The sequence below is a fragment of the Manacus candei genome, unplaced genomic scaffold (genome assembly GCF_025592945.1).
Source record: "Manacus candei isolate 608988 ecotype Guabito, Panama unplaced genomic scaffold, ASM2559294v1 h1tg000023l, whole genome shotgun sequence".
NCBI lineage: Eukaryota > Metazoa > Chordata > Aves > Passeriformes > Pipridae > Manacus > Manacus candei.
In genome coordinates, this window is record NW_026138071.1 from 13,134,405 (window position 1) to 13,155,185 (window position 20,781).

The 20,781-nt window shown below is 37.2% G+C and overlaps 1 long non-coding RNA gene across 1 annotated transcript; it reads right to left on the reverse strand.

Annotated features, from left to right (window-relative positions):
* Window positions 1-8: 8 nt before the first annotated feature.
* Window positions 9-20,340, reverse strand: LOC127471082 (uncharacterized). Its single transcript, XR_007904550.1, has 4 exons — window positions 20,029-20,340; window positions 6,123-6,350; window positions 4,972-5,103; window positions 9-306 (listed from the first exon to the last, which is right to left on the reverse strand). It is a non-coding gene; the product is annotated as an uncharacterized LOC127471082 (long non-coding RNA).
* Between the last annotated feature and the right edge of the window lie 441 nt (window positions 20,341-20,781).

Consider the following 20,781-nt stretch of genomic DNA (forward strand, 5'->3'; position numbering starts at 1 on the left):
GCTCTTGAAAAATGCATACCTGTGAGTTTAGCTTACTAAACTTGAGGTGGGTCTGTTACACAAAATAATGCATATAAAGAAAGAAAATATCTGTCTGTTATGGTCATCTTACCTTTTATTTTGACCAAATTTTAGAACACAGTGTAACTTGGAAGTGTAGAACGTTTCATGGCTGTGGAATGGCACTCTTCCATCTCAAAAGACAGGTTTATGGAGTAAAGTGCACTGCTACAGTCTGATTTTATCAAAGGATACCAATTGTGTTTCCTGAACACTGCTGTCATTGGTTTCATAGTTCTTGTTACACTGAATAAACAGAATCAAGAGAAAAGAGAAAATTCATACATAGCACATGGATTCTGCGTGCTTCTGCCTCAGTCTTCTGGTTGCTTAGCTTGAGAAACACAGCAAAAAATTATAAAGGCAATTGAGATATGTCAGCCCTCATTACTCTAAACAAATATTTCTTTCTGTCATAGCCTACTTTTTCCTATGGTTGCTACTTTAGATAGCAAATTTGGAGTAGCGATTGACATTGCACCAGTAGTAAGCAGTAAAATAACTCATAGGCAGTTCATTTTCTTTGGAACTACTCTAGTAGGATTGACTTCACACAGTTACAGTCAACATTTCAGAGATTTCTGCAGAAAAGTACTTTGATCAACAGAAAAGTATTACTCCAGGCAAAACAGCATAATATATATCCTTCTGGAAGTCTAGAACTCACTGTGCTTAATATGTCCCCAGGTTCTACCCATGGAGAGGAAAAAAAATCAAGAAGTTACTACTGAAAGACAACGCAATACTAGGAAAGGGTGAGTGGCTGACACCTTTGATCTTTTACCTCCTCTGTTCCAGGTAGACTTCCTGAGTAGACTTCCAGTCCAGGAAGACTTCCTGAGAAAAGCCTAAGACACTCTGTTAGTTTGAACCCAAAGAAAGCACAGCAGCCACGCCCAGAGCATGTTTCATGTCACAATACATAGTTTCCTCAAAAAAATGATAAATTACTGTGGTTGAATTTGCAAGGGTTTTGTTGGTTGGTTGGTTGGTTTGATTTTACCAGAAGTTGTTGTTTCCCAGTCAGGTGTGTAACACTGAACACAGGCAAACAGAACAGTAGAATTTTGATTGTGATGCTCCATGAAGAAATTCCATCATGTGTACATCTTCTTTCATTATGTTTCCATAATTCCTCCCCTAGTGCTGCTTCCCCAACTCTCCAACCACAAAGCCATCTTACCCAGGAACAGCATATGCCAGCACTCCCTCCAAATATAATAAAGCAGGAATTTCTTCTTTCTTCTTACCATATGTAAATGCTCTTGAAGAACTCTCACCTATTTCTCTGTTTTCATTTTGCCCCAGCAGATTTTTCTGGCCTCAATCAAAGCAGATTTTGTCACTTCCTACCCAGTGATATTTTTCACCTGCTTGAAGAAATCTGTTCTCCTATTTATCAATCTCTCTTCTTTTATCTCCCGTGCTAGCAGGCACCAGTGCTTCTCCTTGCTTGAGCTAAATCTCCCAGGCTCATTAGTCCTCTTCTCCGCCCTTGATCTTCATCTTCTTCACCTTTGTGATTGTCTTCCACGTGCTTTCTGATATCTGTGACTTTCTGAAAACCTTTTCCCTTAGCACTGCAGTACCTCTGCTTTCTTCTGTGACCATCTCTGCATGATCCTCTAACCCTGCAGTATTTCTTGTTATTGCTGTAAACTGCTCACCTCGTACTTTGCTTGCAGGTCTGCCTCCATTGGCTTCTGAGGAATCGGACTATTTCTTTTGTCCTCTCCTGATCAAGATGCTCTGTCTTTCCACCTTCCACTCCGTAAGTCACCCTCCTTTTTTTGTTCTTGTACACCTCTCCCTCACATTGATCTCACAGTTTTACTAAGAGATAATTGATCATATCTCCATCTTTCCATCTGGTGAAATCTAAGTGATCAAACTTCCCTGTCTTTTCGCATCAGCTGTTTTTATCATGTGCCAGGAAGTTACTGTTCTTATAACTACTTCCAAAATTACAAAACTATATTTGCAGTGATAGCATTGCATTAAGCAGAAGTCAGTTTCACAATTGCAATTCTAATTTCATGTTATATTTGTTCATGTTTTTAGGGCTGCAGCTATTTAGAAAGTACTGCAGAATATGATTTTATTAAATCATTTCTACTGCCACAGAGAATAATCCTTGCTGTAAACTTTGAAATTGGACAATTTTGCTATACATACAGTCATGTTTCAACATAAGCACTATTGAGGTAATATTGCCCAGTCTGTATTTCAAGTAATCTCAACTCTTAACTCAGGGCTAAAGTGATGAATCATTCTCCATGTCTGCTCAATGTCTGCTTTGAACCCTTTCTTTAGAAAATAAAGGCTAGCAATGGGGCTTCTGAAACACAAACACCTATGCACATCAACCTGGTGGAGCCTTAGTTACAATTTTTTTTATTTTTTTTAACTCTGTAACAACTGTGATAGTTTATGGAACATAAACTCCACTAACGAGATAGAGTGAAGATATCTTCACTTAGTCTATGTTTCTGGCTAAAATATATCTAGCTGACCTATGTGAAAACACAAACAAGGACAACCATTCTCATACAACCTCTTCCACAACTCCTGAATGCCAACAAGAAACTCTTCATTGACTTGGATCAGGTCCCAGTTAACTGGGAACAGTATGTGCATGCTCCAGCTCTCAGGTGATGAAATGGTCTGTTAGCAGAGCACATGGTTTTGATTAGTGGCCTAATGAACTAATGCCTTAAATCAACAGGAAATGCAGCATCTGGTCAACATTTCATAGCTTCCCTAAGTCCCAAGCACACCTTACTACCCCTTCCAGCTCTCTTATGCTATATCTCAGTACACAAGAATGTTAAGGAAAGAGTTACTTAGAAGAAAAAGTGAGACACACGAAAAGAAGTGTTGCTGGTTCCAGTATTCTACGGATCATGTTTCTGCCAACTGAGGCAAAAATCTTAGGCCTTCTCTTGTATTAACTGTCCAATATTTTCTACAGTATGTTCTTTAAATAACTGACCAGAGATAATGACATAAAACATACATCTTCATTCATAAACATATTTGTATCTAGTAGTTGTTAAAGTACTTTGCACTGATATTTACATGCTATACCATATTGAGATGATTGTATCTGTGACAAATAATATTATTTGGGTTTTACAGAGCCCCCCCCCCCTCAGGATCCCTACCCAAAATTCTCATTAATAGGGATTCCATATTTCCACACAGCTTGTCAGTTTGATTACTTAAGTACTTATTCAGTGTATTAAAGACCCTAATCACCCCTTCAAAGCATGCAGCTCTATGTAAGGCCTCCAATGTCTGAAATACATAAGGATCATCATCATCATAATAGCATGGCAGCTGTGCTTCCTATAAGCCAGAAAAGTTGGTCCTGTATACAACAGACACACCTCAGCTACTGTGTGCCATCTGCCTAGTTAGCGCTTAGACAGCCACAGCAGACAGAAACAGCTGCTCCTGACAATATGAAAAACATCAGTACTTCCTTAAAGGCTTTGGCAATGTGGATAAACAATTTCAGTGAAAAGAATATTTTAAATTGCTGCAAATTTTCGATGCAACTGCTATTATGCATCACACCACAACAAAGTGATTACACTCAGTATAATGGATTTTGTTCAGCAACTGTAAGAGTGTTGAGCAATTTTTTTGTTGTTGGAGTCGCTTTTGGTTTTGCTTTTTATTCCTCAGTTTTACAGAATACCAGTTAACATGGCTAAGAGACCATTTTGTCCTGGACAAGAAGGTTTCACGGCACACTATGGTAACTTACTGTGAATTTTTTCTATTTCACTCTTTCAAGTAAAACAGTTTTTACTTTCATGAATTCATTGTGGACTTCATCTTGAATTATACATTTAGGTCATTTAGTCATTTAAAGACTGGATTTCTGAGAAACCTCAATACGGTGGGTCTGGTCTGCAGCAAAAGCATGACTTACAATAAGTCACTCCCTGTGATGGGAGGGTGTTTGAAAATGCAGAGAAACAGGACAATCCTTGCTCTTGGCAGCTATGTGTTGCCAAAAGGTTGACTTTACTGTGATTAAACATGTTAAAATGCAACAAATGCATAGAAGGATGACAGGCTATAGAGAGCAGATGAATAGATATGCACTACACGCACACACACTTCATACCTACGCAGTTTTTCTCTTCTCCCTTCCTCATGAATAAACAGAAAAGCTCTAGGTGTCTGACTCTGGAATGAAGCTGCTCATTCAAACTGGGGGCTCTGTGCCCCTTTTGGAGGTCAGCTGGTTGCAGGCAGGAGGAATGGAAGATACAACAGCTATCTCTCACCTGCTTAACCATGCATAAGGAAGCAGACATTGCATGGTGTCTCTCACCACCTCCTTCCTGTCTGAGTGCTCACGGTCTGGAGATGGAGCAGCAAATTACTATAAATAGGCCCTGGCAGTGCAGAAGTCAGGCATGGAAAGAGTTAGCAGTACAGACTCCACCTCAGAAATTGATAGAGGAATAAAACCTATTTATAGAAAAAAATCCAAAAGCTATCTGGTAACACAACACAATTGCTGTTTTATATTTTGTATATATTAAACTTTCAAGCTATCTGCAGTTAGTGTGAGGTTTTATATTAATTTTGAACAGATCAGTAATTGGCGGCAAATTAATGAGAAACCTGCTGTCACATTAGAGCATACATTTTTAACAGGAGTCTTTAAATATTTGGACAAAATATCTATACATTTTTAAATGGTAATTCTTTAACTAGTAAATGTAATTATCTAATTCTAAAGCAAAAAATATAAAAGGACAAAAATGCATTTAATCAAAATATTCTGTCATTGCATACATAAGTCACCAGAATATCTTTTCAACAAATGAAATTATTCTTTATTTTATGCTTTTAAAAATGCATTAGTGTAATTGCTGTGCAACAAATTACCTTCTGTGCTATAAGCATGGCTACAACATCCCTTGTATGTACATCAATTGTGCACATTGTCATGATGTTCTGATGATCACCAGGGGTGAGTTCCCCTAACAGCATGTTTATAAGGGCATTCAGCTGAGCAATCTGCAAAATAATTATATTTCAATGGAGATATTACACTGTGGGGAAAAAAACCTATTATATGTCAAGTGCTAAATGGAGCAGTTATAGAACCAAGACACATTTATTGGTGCTTTTAATCAAAGCAAATAACTTTCGCAAACTAATAATGGTGTTGTTTTCTTACAATTTTAATTTTATTCCTTAATAACAAAAATACACTTTTCAACTGGTTCTGAACTTAATTTCAGAACAGATAAACACTAGTCTGATACTGCACTTGGAATGCTAGTCTGAAACGGCACACGTGATAAAGCTACTAGATGTTTAAAGTACCACAAATATACTTTTAAATTCTGCTTCCAAAACAGTCACAATATACTTCACGTTTACTACAGGAAATGCGGGGGCTGGGGAGGGGAGGGAAACAACAACTCTTTGGGGACTGACAGCTTGATCACGAGACGTTTTTGTGTCAGAGGAACATGAAAAGCAGGATCCTTGAACAGCCTCCTTCATCAGACTGCTATGTAATTCCCTATCCTGATGGGAGTGGTGACACTGAAAAGGTGGCCCAGAGTGCCTGTCTTCATGGCCCTAAAAGCCACTGGCAGTCACTAAGAATTAGGTTTATTCCCAGGCATCTGGAGATTTTTTTTTTAAGTAAGTGATGCTTCTGAACAAAACCAATAAAGTAATTTTGGATTTTTTTGTGGGGGTGGGAGGGAGGGAAGAGGATGGGGACACTGGAACAGTCTTTCTAAATTATACTAGCTGTTAAATAATAATAAGCACAAATCTGCTTTTTAAATGGTTGCAAGACAAATCTTTCTGACAGAGACTGCCAAAAATACTAAGCTAATTCATGCAGAATCTCACCTTTGCCAACAGGGGAATGTTTGCACTAATGAAAGAAATAGGATTTTAAACACAAACATCTTCAGTAGACTGATACAGTGGCAAGTAGTGTAATGTCTTCTAGAGATCACTAGATTTTATATTTAAATTTTATAAACCACTCCGGTTTCACAGATTTTACTTACCCCATAAGACTTATGTCTTTGTTTAAAATTACTATTTTGATGCGTTTTGGCCACAACAGGTTCACGTGCCTACTTGTGGTTGCAGACTTTCAGTTGATTTCCAACCATTCTTCTAGATTCTCGAAGATTTCAACATCCTCAGCACAGTCTCAATATCCATCGAATCAGTTGTTTTGACTGATTTTGTAGTTTATTCTCACATGCTGTTGCAATTCCAATGATTTTCTTCTGAAAAAAAGTTGCAGAGTTTCTTCTAAGTACACCAATATTCTACCTAATGCAAATACTATTTACCTAATATATAATATCTCTCTCTCTATATATATATATATTAGCATATATATATATATAATATATATCCTAATATATATCTTATGGAAGCAAATTATATGAAAATCATTATGAAGTGGTAATAACATCACAGACTTTGTCGTTTTGCTTCTGAAGATCTGTCTTGCTAAAGTTTGCCTGCTTCCTGGCAAAACACAAAACATATGGACCTGGAACCTGGGCAGGCCAGATGACTGCACTTTAGAACCCTGGAGCTGAAGCACCCTACCTCTATCCTAACCCCAGGCTCTGAGCTACATGATTGTGAAAGATCTCAGTCTGTAAAATACACTGCCTGCTCAGAACACAGGTTTGTTATGAATTAAAACCTTGGTATTCTTCTCTTTTCACCCAGTCTCCTTTGACTAAAAAGTCCTACTTCACGCCTTGTGTGAATTTGCCGAGATGGATGAAAATAACTCATTTTTTTGTATGCTTGTCTTGAATTGTGCCTCTCTCCCGAAGCTCTAACAATAGACGTATAAAAGTTTATGAACCCAAGAGAAAGAATTTAATGGAGATTAATGGCTCCACTTAGATGGAACCCAAGGTGTTGCCTCAAAGGAGAAAAGAGCTATAGAACAAAAAAATGGGCTAAAAATCCCAAAACTTCACTTTCTCTCAGTATACTATTTATGTAGTAAATGGCTTGTACACTCTGCAATGTACTGCATTGAGTGGATTTGTAGCCTGCCTCCTATCAGTATGAGAAGAGTGATTTTGGTGGCCTACATCCAAAGACACAGCAGTGGATCACTGTTCATATTACTCAGTGATTGCATATAATTTGGCATCACTGAAACAATCGCAGCTCTGAAAAGGTTGAGCTCTGGGCTATTACGAAGACTAAATTAACTCTCATCACTTGAGTGAATGATCCATTCACACCAAGGTCAAAATCACTAGCTGAGCAGCATGGGAAAGACGACACTGTAGCTGACTGACCTGCAGTTGCATATGGATAAGACTTTATTATTCTCTCAGACAACCTGAATTTTACCAAAAACGTTAAATTAGCCACTTACTGTAGAAAAAAATGAAAATCTCTGTGGAAAAAAAGTAAAATCCAACCTATCTACCTTCCCCCTGCCCCCTTTGCTCCTCGGGTTCAGACAAAAGCACAAGTGCTATAAGTGAGTGACTGAAGTTGCTGAGGCAGGAATGAAAAGTTCAGGAGGAAAATAAGGCGAGACTTTTCTTTGTTTCCTGTTGAAATTTCTTAAACTAGCCTATAGATCAGGCACCTGAGTGCACTGGCAAGACAAGAGAATAGAGAAGAAAGGAGGTTAGCAGGAGCTAAAGAGAAACTAGGGTCTCTCAAGAGAATACAAATTTACCTTTCTGAAGGAAGAAGAGTTTTCTTTTTATTAATTTTCTTTCCTATCTCCAATTGGAGTTAATCAAATATGAAATCTCCTTGTGGTAGGATAGTCTGATACTGGTTTTTTTTTCAGAATGGCAATTAATAGTTATATTAGCAAACTTCTTGCAGAACAAAACTTTGGTTTTTAAATAGTCATCCCAAAAGACAAAATCTTTCCAATTTTGAGCCAATAATTATCTCTAACTTTTGAATCAGTATTAATCTCAGCATCCATCTGCACAATCCTAACTTCTGATCCTCCATAGCCTACATTCTGTAGGCAGCCTGCATTTCAGATTGCACATTACTGTGTGACTCTGTGACATAGAAACACAGCATGGTATGTCATGGCATATACAATCCAGCAGAGACTCAAGTTCCATTGGGGAGGAGTGGGAAATAAAAATTACTAACTACAGTTTCCAGCATAGGCCCAAGAAAATCAACAGCATGAACTGATCACTGTGACTTCTGCCTCATGCCACTGAGTCAATGACTCAGTCAAAAGCAGCTGCTATTTTTGATTGACATAATATGGCTTGATTTACTTTTCCTGATAAGTTTACCCAAAGCATCATTTTCACACAGAAAATGTTAATGTCTTTTGGTTTTGGGGGTTTTTTTGGGGGGGTGATGTGGGGCTGGGTGGGTAGTTGGTTTGATTGTTGGTTGTTTTTTGGCTTGGGTGGGTGGGGTTTTTTTTGGGGGGGGGGCGGGTGGTGGAAAAAAAAATTCTTTTTGATTGTCCAAACTCTTCCTGCTCCTCTCAGGAGCCTAGGCTGCCTGTCAGGCAATTCTGCCCAAACATCAGTACACACTTGTTCTGGCTCCTAAACCTAGGTGGATTTGGTTACACCAGCTTCTCAAACTAAGTTATTTCATTTCCAGTATGTGAGGACACTTTTAACTTGAAAGGTAAGTCTTTACATTCTGAGATTACAAACACAGCTTCAACAAACAATCTTTCCATCACTTTGCATACAATTACACTTCAGTGAACCTCGAGGGGAGAGAGAAAAGAATACAGACAAGACTCATGGTTTGTACAATTAGCAAATCATTCCAGGATAAGAGAATGGACAACAAAGATACACATTTTCCCATGAGACAATGTTGTCTAATTGGCTGTGACCTCAGGATCGATGGAGTTTCTCCTATTAGATGTGGCAGATAATGTGGTCCAGACAGGGAGCCTAAGGTTTCTAGAATAACTTGTGTCATATCTTTCTAATCCAGCATAACATCAGGCAAGGAAATACACTGCTCAGTAATCTGATGTGTTCTTCAAAAAACACAGGGCATTGAAAATAGTATATATAACTCCTGTTGGTACTGCAAGATTCTTACTCTTGTCAAATTTTAGGTAACATTGTGAAATAACTTCAGTACTTTGCAATCTGTTGACAGATGTTGAAGAAATCTACAGTTAGAATAATTTTCATTTGGCTAAGAACAGTGATTAAAGAACATATTAATCTAGGATGAAAAGTTTCCCTGCTTTTAACAGTTTCCCTCAGAAATGATTTTCAGTAAAACAGCTGCAGAGAGGAAGTGGCATAATGGAGAAGTGACACTCACATCTTCCACAGGTATCAGAGAATCCTTCTGGTAATAGCACTTTTTAGAAATATTTTTAGAACTACCGCAGTAGGTGTGTTAGAAATATTAGTTGTTATTGAAGGAACTAAATCAGTCCAAAAGCAATAACAAATGAAACCAAAAAAGAACAAAATTAATGGAGCCAAACAGAGTCAAGTCATTCTTCTACTTTCTATATTGCAGTCTTTCTATATAATCTTACTGTCTTAACAGGTGTTTGAGACCACCAGCAAAAAGATGCTGTAAAAATGAAAGTATTTCCATTGTTTTAACATCATCTGTGTTTCTAAAGCATCATAAGCCTTAAGTGCTAATCTGAAAAACAGCTCTGTGTACCAGAACAATTCCCATTTTACTGAAATACAAGTGACACCATTTGAGCACATAGGCACAGCCAGTCTTCAAAATAAGGAACAGTTGCTTCTGTCTGTTATGCACATCTGAAGCATGCACATAACAAAATCACTCTGTTGGTAAACTATTCACCAGCAAGGACATCTTTTCTTCTGGCCTGATTGATATTATTTTAGTCACAGTATTTGCCAACTCATTTATGGAAAATATTTTTTGTCTGTCAATTCCTAAATAAGAAGTTCCTTGAACATTACATCTTGATAAGATATTAAGGTTATCTACAGAATTTGAAATTAACTCATTGCACTGGTGACAGCAGACTTGTAAATAGAAATGGAGTGTTTGTTTTCAAGAAAGGCTAGTCCAACATTAAGAGCTCTGACCAGGACTTAGAAGGTTTGCTCTCACAAAAGTTCTGAAGGTGACCTTTGATAAATCACAGAATATTGAAGTTCTCAGCTGTAAAACAGGGATAAATAGCACTTTCTTATCCACAGAAGCTCATAGGAGGGTAAGTAAATATACTTCTTATATTGAGAAATATTAGGAGATACTAAGATATACAGTAGGAAAGCTTTTCCTGTGAAAACTAAAACCTATAAAAAGTTTGTGTAAAATTCAATAGAAAGTTTCTGTTCAAACACTTGGGACTCAAAGACTTACATTCAAACAAAATCATATGATAGACTCCCATTCAGTTTTCTCCACTAAGCAGATCTCGGCCATTGTCTCATCAGCCTTTAGAAAGTGCCCCAACTACTGAGACATTCTTCAATTCTACTTTGATGTTCCCCCACACTGTATAAGATATTTAAATTCTCGGTGGCCTCATCCTTCTGCCCCAAATCAAAGTGAAATTTTCATCTCAACATTTGGAGAACTGACCAATGATATCTTTAAGTTAATAAGTCCCCAGTACATGCAAAAATTTTTAAGCTAGGAAAGAATGATAATTACTACCTCCTATGCTTGTTTCTTCTACATTTAGCTGTTCTTTCACCCCCTGATCATTCATATTCCCAAAACACTGGGACTTTATTTAACAGTTCAGTTTTTAAAATAGGGTATGAATAGAGAGACATCTAGCAGATTCTGGGTTATTGACATGGATCCAGATCATCTCTAATTCCTATAAACCGTCCTTAGGACATTAGTTTACAGTCACCATTGTCTGCATCTATCTTTTTCTACTGCCATTTCTCCTACTGCTTTAGCTACACATCTGTTTATCTCGCAGCTTGTCTGCACAGTTGAAGAATAAAAAAGTTCTCCATGTGTTATTCACCTGACAAATTTTGCCTTAGAAAAAAGGCACAAACAAGTCAGGAATAAAGTTATCCAAAATTCTACAAATCCAGAACATAAAGACTATCGTGGTCATAATTGCTGGGTTCTGAATTACAGGAAGGTTTATTTTCTTAAACTTCATCTCTTTTCAGATGCTTAACCATTGATTCAGAAGCACATACCCCATGTCCATAGTGCTTTGACAGGTCTTCGTTTCTAATGCAGCAAACAGTTGTGAAAAAAAAGACAGAAGCAATAAAGAAGTAAGCATGGCAGCGACTGCATCTTGGAATTTGACTTCCGAATCTTATATGAAAGCCAGCTGTGTAATTTGCTGGTTATCGAAGGAAAAAATAAACTCAGAAGGATATTTTCAGAAGTACTTTGAGATTTGGGAGTTCAATGCTGTAATACTTGTTTCCCCAATTTTTTAAATCCTTTGAGTTCAAAAGCCCTCTAATGAAGGGAATTTAACAAGCTACAGGCTCCTACATAATGCAGAGTACTCAGAACAGGAGAGATTATTTCAAGTAGCAAAACACCGTTCATTAGGGAAATGATCACATTTGCAAATCTTCTCAGCTCCATCTCCATGTGTTCATCATTTATTTGTTTCCATGGAGTTTTCATCCAATCTTTAATACTTGTCTATAAAATTTAAAAAAATAAACAAACAGCTCCTACTACATTCTAAGCAATGCCCGAGGCAAGAGAAGATGGAAAGAAGGTTTCCAACTCATCAGCAGGTGAATATTTATGAATATGTATGGTATACAAATGCAAGAATATCAGTTTCAACATTTAAAACCTACTGATGCTGAAAATTAATCTAAGGATTTTTATTCTTTATGCTAGAATTCTGTTTGTTATAGAGACAGAATCCTTAACTTCATGGGTTTGGGTTTTTTGTTTGTTTTCAAAGTTTAAAACACATTTCTAAATTACTAACATTCCAGAATTGGGAATCACTTCACTTCTTATACAATGACTTTTCTGCAGCATTAATTGATGAGAGGTGTGCAAGTAACAAAAAAGAAAAAATTAAATTTCAAACCTGAGATAAGTAGGTGTATCTCTCCTACAGTCATAAAATGTATTCTTGCTTTATTCATGGCTGAATTTGTCTCAAGAATCTCAAAGAAAATTCAATTAAGGTAAATGTTTGATACTCAGGGAAACTGAAAGCAAAAGTATACATTATTTACCTGCTTTAGTATAAGCAATCATTCCAAATAAAACTGGATCTTTTAATGGAATTGCTTATCTCGTAATATTAACAAAAAAAAATTGCAAAACTTCTCGCTTGAACACCTTCTCTGGAAAAAATCACCTGGAATATGTGTCCAGTAAACAATGTTGCAGTACTGCTATGCTGAGTAACTCAGTGTGGGTGCTCTACACCAGTATAAAGTGACTTTATTCCCGAGAAATGACTCCACTATGGACACCTGCAGAGATGTATAACCACAATTGTAGGTATCTCCTACATGTAAATCAGTGGATTAGAATGTAAAAAAAGTCCACCTAACATGCAGAAACATATGGTTTTGCTTTGGGACTAAGGAGTCATTGAATTCAAAATTTCAATTAAATCACAAATATCAAAAATTCTCATTAACCAAAACCAATTAGCTGTAACATTCTCATGGACAGTTAATGCAATTCTGTTGCAATGGCAAAATCATTATGGTAAAAGATACTAAAACCAACAGAATGTATTTATAAATAGGCTTTATGAAAGATTTGGGTCCTGTTGATAAAATGAGTTCAAGCTTAAATCAACTTATATTTAAAAAACTGAACCATGGCTTACTTATGTAAAAATAAATAAATAAATACCAGGAAGATCTCTTGCTTCCTAATCTTGTCAGGCACTCTTTCATCAGAGTAGAAGGAGCTTTTGCTATTCTTCTACAACAATAACTTCATCTCTGAGGTAACTGTGCACTCATGGACATTAAAATAAATTTTGTCCTCTTCTGGAGACTGAATGGCTTGTGTACAGCTGCAATTACCTCTGAGGAAAAGCTGATGAAAAGAGAAATCTGTGATGACCACTGAAAGGGACTCCTGTCATTCTGAACAAATACAAGTAAAGCTGGAAGCCAGATTAGTGACTTAATCATAAACTATAAGTCAATAGACAGGATTCTATTATAATCCATCCAAGGCCAGGTTTTCATAGTTCTTATGTTATAAAATAGGACTGCTGCAAAGGTTATTCTTCTAGGGGATTATTAAATGGCCATTTTGAAACCTCCTTTCTTTAGGCTGAAGAAATATAGAGGAAAACGAAAGACAGTTGTATAATTTCCTGAAAGACACTATGACAAACTTAACCCCACCAGGAACCATCTTATCCATCTGAATCCATAATAATGTGCATTTAGGTTTGGAACTCCTCCAACTTCAAATTGATTTGCCAAATTTCATAAAAAGTAGTGAAAAAACCACTTTGTTTCTTCCTTGACGACCTCTGAAACACATTTCAGCCTCAGGCACTTTTTAAAGCCATGTACAACAATTCAGAATAGAAAAAAATGACAGACCCCGTACTCCGGCAGTGCTTGTAAATACCAGTGCAATAATGTTCTCATTCACTGTCAAAAACTGAAAAGGTACAAATTGAGGCAGACAGTATGACACTGTGGGTGCACATGGTACTGTGTGAGGCTTTTTCTTCTCACTACTCTTCATTGCTTATTTGTGCAGACACCACTAATGCACTTCCATGCAAGGAGGGTTATGATAAAGAACTACTAGTGCTTTTTTTTGCAAGGTGAGTTAAACTAAGTCTTAAGTTTGTAATATTGCACAGTTCACAGACAGAATAATTTCAGATTGTTTCTTAAACAACTTGAGAATAGAGTTCATAGGTTCAGAAAACTTGAGCAAAAACCCAAACAGCATTATTTCAAAGTTCCTTCCTCGAATATTTGTTCTATTTACATGTGCTAATCATGAGGTATACCCACAGATTGTTCTATTTATTTCATATCCCCATACCTCTGTGGTGTTTCCTGATCCTGACCATTCAAGAACTGAATACTCTCCAGTCACTTAAAGCCTTGTTTTCCTACTGCACAATACTCAATCTACACTTTTCCCTCTTTTGTCTTTTTAATCACAGCTTATGTCTGTATTAGTTTGTTGCTGACAAGTCATGTTTCTCTGGCTTTAGTGCTATAAACACCTAGGACCTCACCTAAAGCTTGCTTAACTAGGTTCGCGCAATCATACAGGCATGGATTGTATTTATTTATTTGAGATGCCAGATGAAGAGCATAGTCAGACCCTTAACTTGATTTCCTCATTTTGTCCAATTAGAAGTGGCAATTCTGCCCTGAAGATTGAATTTTAAAGATTTGTCTGTGTTCCCCCGCCAAGATTTTTGCGCTCTGAATCAGTATCAGTGTAAATGAGCTGCAGTTCAAATCATACATTTAAAACTTGTGGGCATCCTTCAAAGGCCAAACTACGTCTCTGGGGTCCTACTAAGGCACCTTATACTAAGGTGCCTTTGGCCAATACTACTGCCTTCGACTCAAGAGAATTGCTGCCCAGTGCCCATTGTCATGGGAACCTGGGAACCTGATGGCCCCCAGTCACCAAAAAATCACACTAAGCATCAGAAAAATCTTTAAAATTCATAAAGTAGTGTATTTGCTGTTAGAGAAGTATAATGAAACTCACTAAGATTTTGGATCCATTCCATATTTTCTATTATCTAGTTAAAACATTTATATTTTCAGATAATCAAAGAATTTTACACCTTCAAACATTTCCTGGATGTCTATTCAAACTCAAACATTCCCCTCTGCTTTCCTGTTGTTCCTATAGTCTGAATCTGGATGGTGAAGGACATATTGACTTCCCTCACTTTACTTTTACAAGTGTTAATGTCCTTTAGATAAGGTAGAGTCTTTTTTTATTAAAAACGTAACCACAAATGGGTTAGCAAGTATCCCAACACTTTGCTTAATTATTAATAAATTCTATACAAACAGGAAATATGCATATTAAATCCAGCTGGATTATAGGAATGGGACAAGAAGGGATTCGACTTGCATTTCATCACATTTCCAAATCTGGGTTTCATATACACAAACTACTCTGCACAAGCCAATAAGGAAGAATATTGCATACAATTGTGTCTTGATCTGGATGCAGTGGCACCCAGAGAACTCTGAAAAGATCACAGCTTCACTTGATGTACAGTGTGAGGTATAGTATGTGAGGTATAGTGTGACATGGAGCCAGTGGAACTTGACAGTGCTCCTTATCACTGACCCTTAGATTGAAATAGGAAAAAAACTCTTATGGATCAATAATTTTACCAGGAAGAGCAACCAAGTGTTATATGCAAAATGGTGTAAGACAATGATTAAATACACATTACATGCCTGCAAAAGCAATAACACTTTCTGTACTGACCTTCATCTCTTCCTACTGTGTCTTCCCCTAAAATGCCTGTGGAGGTCAGTAATGCATAAAGCTGATAGGGGATAATGAATGCCAGGTCCCTGCAATGTACTGATGATGGAATTTTTTTCTCTGCAAATAAACGAAGGTCTGCTCACTGTCAACACTTCACAGAAAACTGCTGGAGTCATCAACCATGTCACTATAAACAAATGTATAAGTATATACGTATTTAGACATGCTCTCTTTTTCACATGCTCTCTTTTTCACACACACACTTGTAAAATCATGAAGCTTGCAAATTAATATGAAAGCAATACAAAGCAGATACTCTCTGATCTGAACAGCTTGCTATCCGGTCTAATAACAGAAGTGGCAGACAAGTGGGAATATTTCAAATACAGCAAGGGGTAAGAGGAAGACAGGTTCACAGAATTACAAATTTAAGTGACTTGGTTTAAACAAATCTGTTTGGGGGTCACAAGTGTGTTTTTTGTTTGTTCATTTGTTTAATTAGAGGTTAATTGCTGCATATAGCCCTTTGGAAATGAACTTCTAGGACCTACTCAAATTACACAAGATAATAAGGGGAAACTTGAGAAAGTTACTCCTCTTTTGAATAATTTTTTTCATTCCTATTCATGTAACCAATTGTTATTCTCAGTTTGTCACACACTTATCGATCTACTTTGCTGCTTAACAGTGCAACGAATAAGACCATTGCTGTGCAAACCAGTCAAACAAGCTTCTTCCACATAAATAACAGAGCAAAACCATTTGTTTTGCACTGGATGTAAGGCAGCTACAAAAAATGAGAACTGTAGCCATAATACAAATGAATATAATTTTATGCTATTTTATTATAAATAAAATACTAAACACCACCTTTGTCCACCAAGTGTATGTATATTATTTTTTATCATGGATTTGGCATTCAAAAGCACACAGATTAGGCTATAAAAGTTATCTATACACAAATTTGAATGAGCAACTGTCATCCTCAGTTATTTTTGTTCATGATTGGATCCTCGTTAGGCTCACAAATGCATAAACCTTTTGCATGTGCAAAGGGATAAAAGTTTATAGCAGATAGAGTCTATTATATGAATGTTAATAAATATAGTCAAAATCTGTGCATGGATGTTTAAGCTCATCTTCATTAGCAGAAAATTACTCTGTCTTACCTCAAGCTAGTTAGCTAAGTTGCTGTAAAAATCTAGTTAAATACAATTAATTTTACAGTTAGAGGATATCTAGTTGAGTCAGCAGTGGACAGAATGCAAACCATCCTGTTCCAATGGACATATCCAAATAGGTCAGATGCACTGCACCCAGAGTCCTCATTCCTCTTCACACACTATAAACACAGTCTACAATGACTAGTTCAGGTGTCAATAACCGTCCTTAATTTGCTGTCACTTGATACTTGGATGCTTCTATTTTAACAAGAGAAAACGCGTTCATTTCAGAGTTACTGAAGAAATTCCACGGAGAAGCAGAGACGCCATAAAGGCCAAGGGAGTGCAAACACCGATATTCCAGTTTGGATCTCAACTTTTTCATAATTTGGAAAAGTTCCAGTTTCAAACTCCTTACAATGGTTTTGCTATTTAGGATAGGACAAGGCTTACCTGGATAAGCAGGGAATTACACTGTTACAGAATGATTTCACAAGACATGACACCTCAGGTCCCTTCAACACAGGGCTCTCTGCTACCCAAAGGACTAACCCAAGTCACACTTCAACTGATAAGGTCCATTTTATCAACTCTGCTAGTGTGTTCAAAAGAGGACAAAGGCTCTCCTACAGAGGAAGAACTAACAAACCTCAAGAAGATATTTTTTCTCTCCAAGAGGCTTTCCTGGCTCTTATACCAAACAATATACTAAAACAGCCGTTCTACTCTATTAAAACTTATGAAACTCAGGGACTCTTATCTGTGGAGAAAAAATGAAGCAGCCCAGCTACACAGGCTTGACATACCCCAGCTCTAGGGAACTCTGGACCCAATCCAGTCTCCTAGTTCTTTTCTATCTGGATCTATCACAGTATAACAGAGTGATCTGTGTTCTGTTCTGCAGCGACAGGCTATGACCAATTCCCTCTGAACTCAGAGGGAACATCTGGCAGCTAAGGAGTCAGACTCATGGATTACCAACTACTTGTATCTATAAGGCATTTATTTTTCTTATTCAGCACTGCTGTTTTCCATATGAAAGTGTAAAGACATTCAGAATAATTTGACACTTTCTCATAGCATTGCTTTTCAAGGCCAAGTGGTAGTAAAGTCTTCTTCTAGCAAGTAGGACTTGGGTTTACTTTTTGGAAATCACAGGAATGATGCTGCAAACTCTTGAAAGACCACTATATGACACAGATTTTAGCAAAATGGCTTTTCTGTCATTAGTGGTTGTCCTGATGGCAAAGCTAGTTAGGGAGGTAGGTCATCATGTTCAAAAGCAGGATCATTGTGGTTTTTACCTCAGTTTTCACTGGCAGTCAGGCTTCCCACATTTCTCAAATCCCTAAACCTCTAGGTGGGGGAGAAAAGTCCCTCCCAATGTAAACAAAAGGCAGGTTCTGAATAGCTGAACAGCCACAAGTCTATGGAGCCTGATGACATGCATCCCAGTGTCCTGAGGGAACTGGTTGATGTTATTGCCAAGTCACTCTCCATCATATTTGAAAAATCATGGCAATCAGGCAAAGACCACAGTGACTGGAAAAAGCGAAACATCACTTCTGTTTTCAGAAAGGGAAGAAAAAGACTCGGGGAACTGCAGCCTAGTGAGCCTCACCTCTGTGCCTGGGAAGATCCAGTCTTCGAGGAAGCAATGTTAAGGCACATACAAGACAAGCTGGTGATCCAAGACAGCCAGCACAGCTTCACTAAAGATGAACTGTGCCTGAGCAACCTGGTGGACTTCTATGGTAGAGCGACTGCGATGGTCAGCAAGAGAAGACCAAGTGAGGTCACCTACCTAATCTTCTGTGAGGCCTTCAATCAGTCTCACAGGATAGATATCCTTATCTCCAGATTGGAGAGATATGGTGTTGAAGGGTGGACTATTCAGTGGAAAAGGAACAGACTAGATGGGCACAGCCAGATATCTGTGTTCAATGGCTCTATGTTCAGGTAGAGATCAGTGATAAGTGGTGTCCCTCAGGGCTCTGTCTTGGGACAGGTGCTCTTTAATATCTTTATCAATGGTACAGACAGTGAGATTGAATGCACCTTCAACATGTCTGCAGATTACACAAAGATGAACAATGGTTCTGTACCAACCCCAACCCTGCCAAAAACCCCAAATAAGTAAACAATAAAATAACCACACCACACCCATCACCGTCTCTCCCCTTATTTTTATCTATTCAGCAGTTGCTCAGCCCCACAGGTCCAAACAACACTTCAGGGACAAATCAAAGGAGAAAGAGAATGCACAAATAAAAAATTGTCTTCTAACTTTAAACCAAAGTTCATAATCAGCCTGCAATCAGAATATACTTTACAATCATTTCAGTGTTTCATCAACTGAATTTTCAAATAATACAGTTGGATTCTTCATTTAGTTCTTGATCATGGCAGAGAAACAAATGCTCATTTAAATAATCTACCAGTTGCTGACTTTTAGTTGAAACTTGTGAATACTCATTCCTCAAGGTAGAGATCATGAGAATAGACATTCAAAATGCAATGTACTTAGGTAAACTAAACTTTCTCTAAAATTTATTTCTAATTGGGAAAGCTTTTTTTGTTATGTTTTTCATTGTCACATTGTGGAATACTTCAGAATATATATTGATAAATAATGCTGAAGTTTTTATTTTGACTGTAAACTCTGATTAGTACTCTAAGCTACTGACAGTGAAAGAAATGTCCTAACAGTTCATAAAATCATGGTTATTCTTATCCATATCTTGGAAAGGAACTTGAGTATCCAACGAAAGGGTGAGGGTTTTCATTTGTTTGTTTTTTTTTTAATCTGTTTCTAAACCCATGCTGCTTAACCTGAAAGATATAACTTGTTTATTGAATTAGGGTGCCTTATGCGTTAAGCAGGTAATCCAAGGAGACTGTTCCCTAACTTTTCCTTTGCTGCCACTCATTTAATGTGTTCCATCTCATGAACTATGAATAATTTCATTTTTAGTAACTTTTATTTCCTTTACATTTATCTAAAACTTTGCTAGCCTTGGTCAGTGCTGCCCTGAAAGACAGCCTGCACACATTTAAAATATTCCCAGTGGAGAAGCATAAAACATTTAAAATCTACATTTGATCTGACAACAGCATCATCTTGTTTGAATTAGAAACAGATTAGACGTAATTGAAGATAAAGGGGACAACAAGAATCACTCCCATTTTGGTGAGGTGGGCTTTAAGTTATCAGATTCATTCAGAATACATTACTGAGAAACACTGAATTGTTATCTTTAGACAGCCTTTTCTAAGAGTTTACAATTTCTCAGTTCAGTGAAGCTTGCTACCAGCTTGTTATCAGAACAAAAAATGAAAAATCATTTGGTTCAGAGCACAGAACTGATCTCACCTCCAAAAGAACATGCTTCCTTCTGATAACCAGCACTTCTCTGAACTGTAGAGGTACTACTTCTCTGCTTTACAGTGAAGATTCTTCCATGTTTCAGGTAATTCCTAACCACATTAAAAGTAGATATTGTTTGTTAGTTTTCAGAGCCAAAAACCAGCCCACACAAACACATACTTTCATTCTCCCCTACTTTCCCTGTTTTTCTCTTTTTTTTTGAAAAATATTAGTTGAGTATGTGCCATTCCTTCCCTACATCCTGATGCAGTGACAAACATGGATTCCTTACTCAAGGTAATTCTCAAAATGCAATTTATGGAAAAGATTAAAGTATGTTTACAACATCCTGCATTTTCTAGTTAGAACATGTTTATTAAATTTGGAAATAATCCTCAAAATACAAAAAACACCCCAGCGATAAAATAGTTTGACAAATCCATTATTTTGATCCACCCGTAAGAAGGGCGTAAAAATGCACATATAGTGACAATCTAATGTATTTGCAAGTCCCAAATATATTAAGCCCTTTTGCTTAACCTGCCTAGCTCTTAACAAGGGTGTGCTCGAACCCAATTTGGTCCAAAAAAGGGATATATTCCTCATATTGCTTTTAGACATCTCAAAGGCTCCTCTACTCTAGAAGTTATACCTATTGCTGACAAAAAGGTCTGCCTCAAGTGTAATTGAATGTGGGTGTGGACTTGCTCACAAAACGCATAATTAGACACTGCAGTTTAAAGGCAACTACACAAAGAT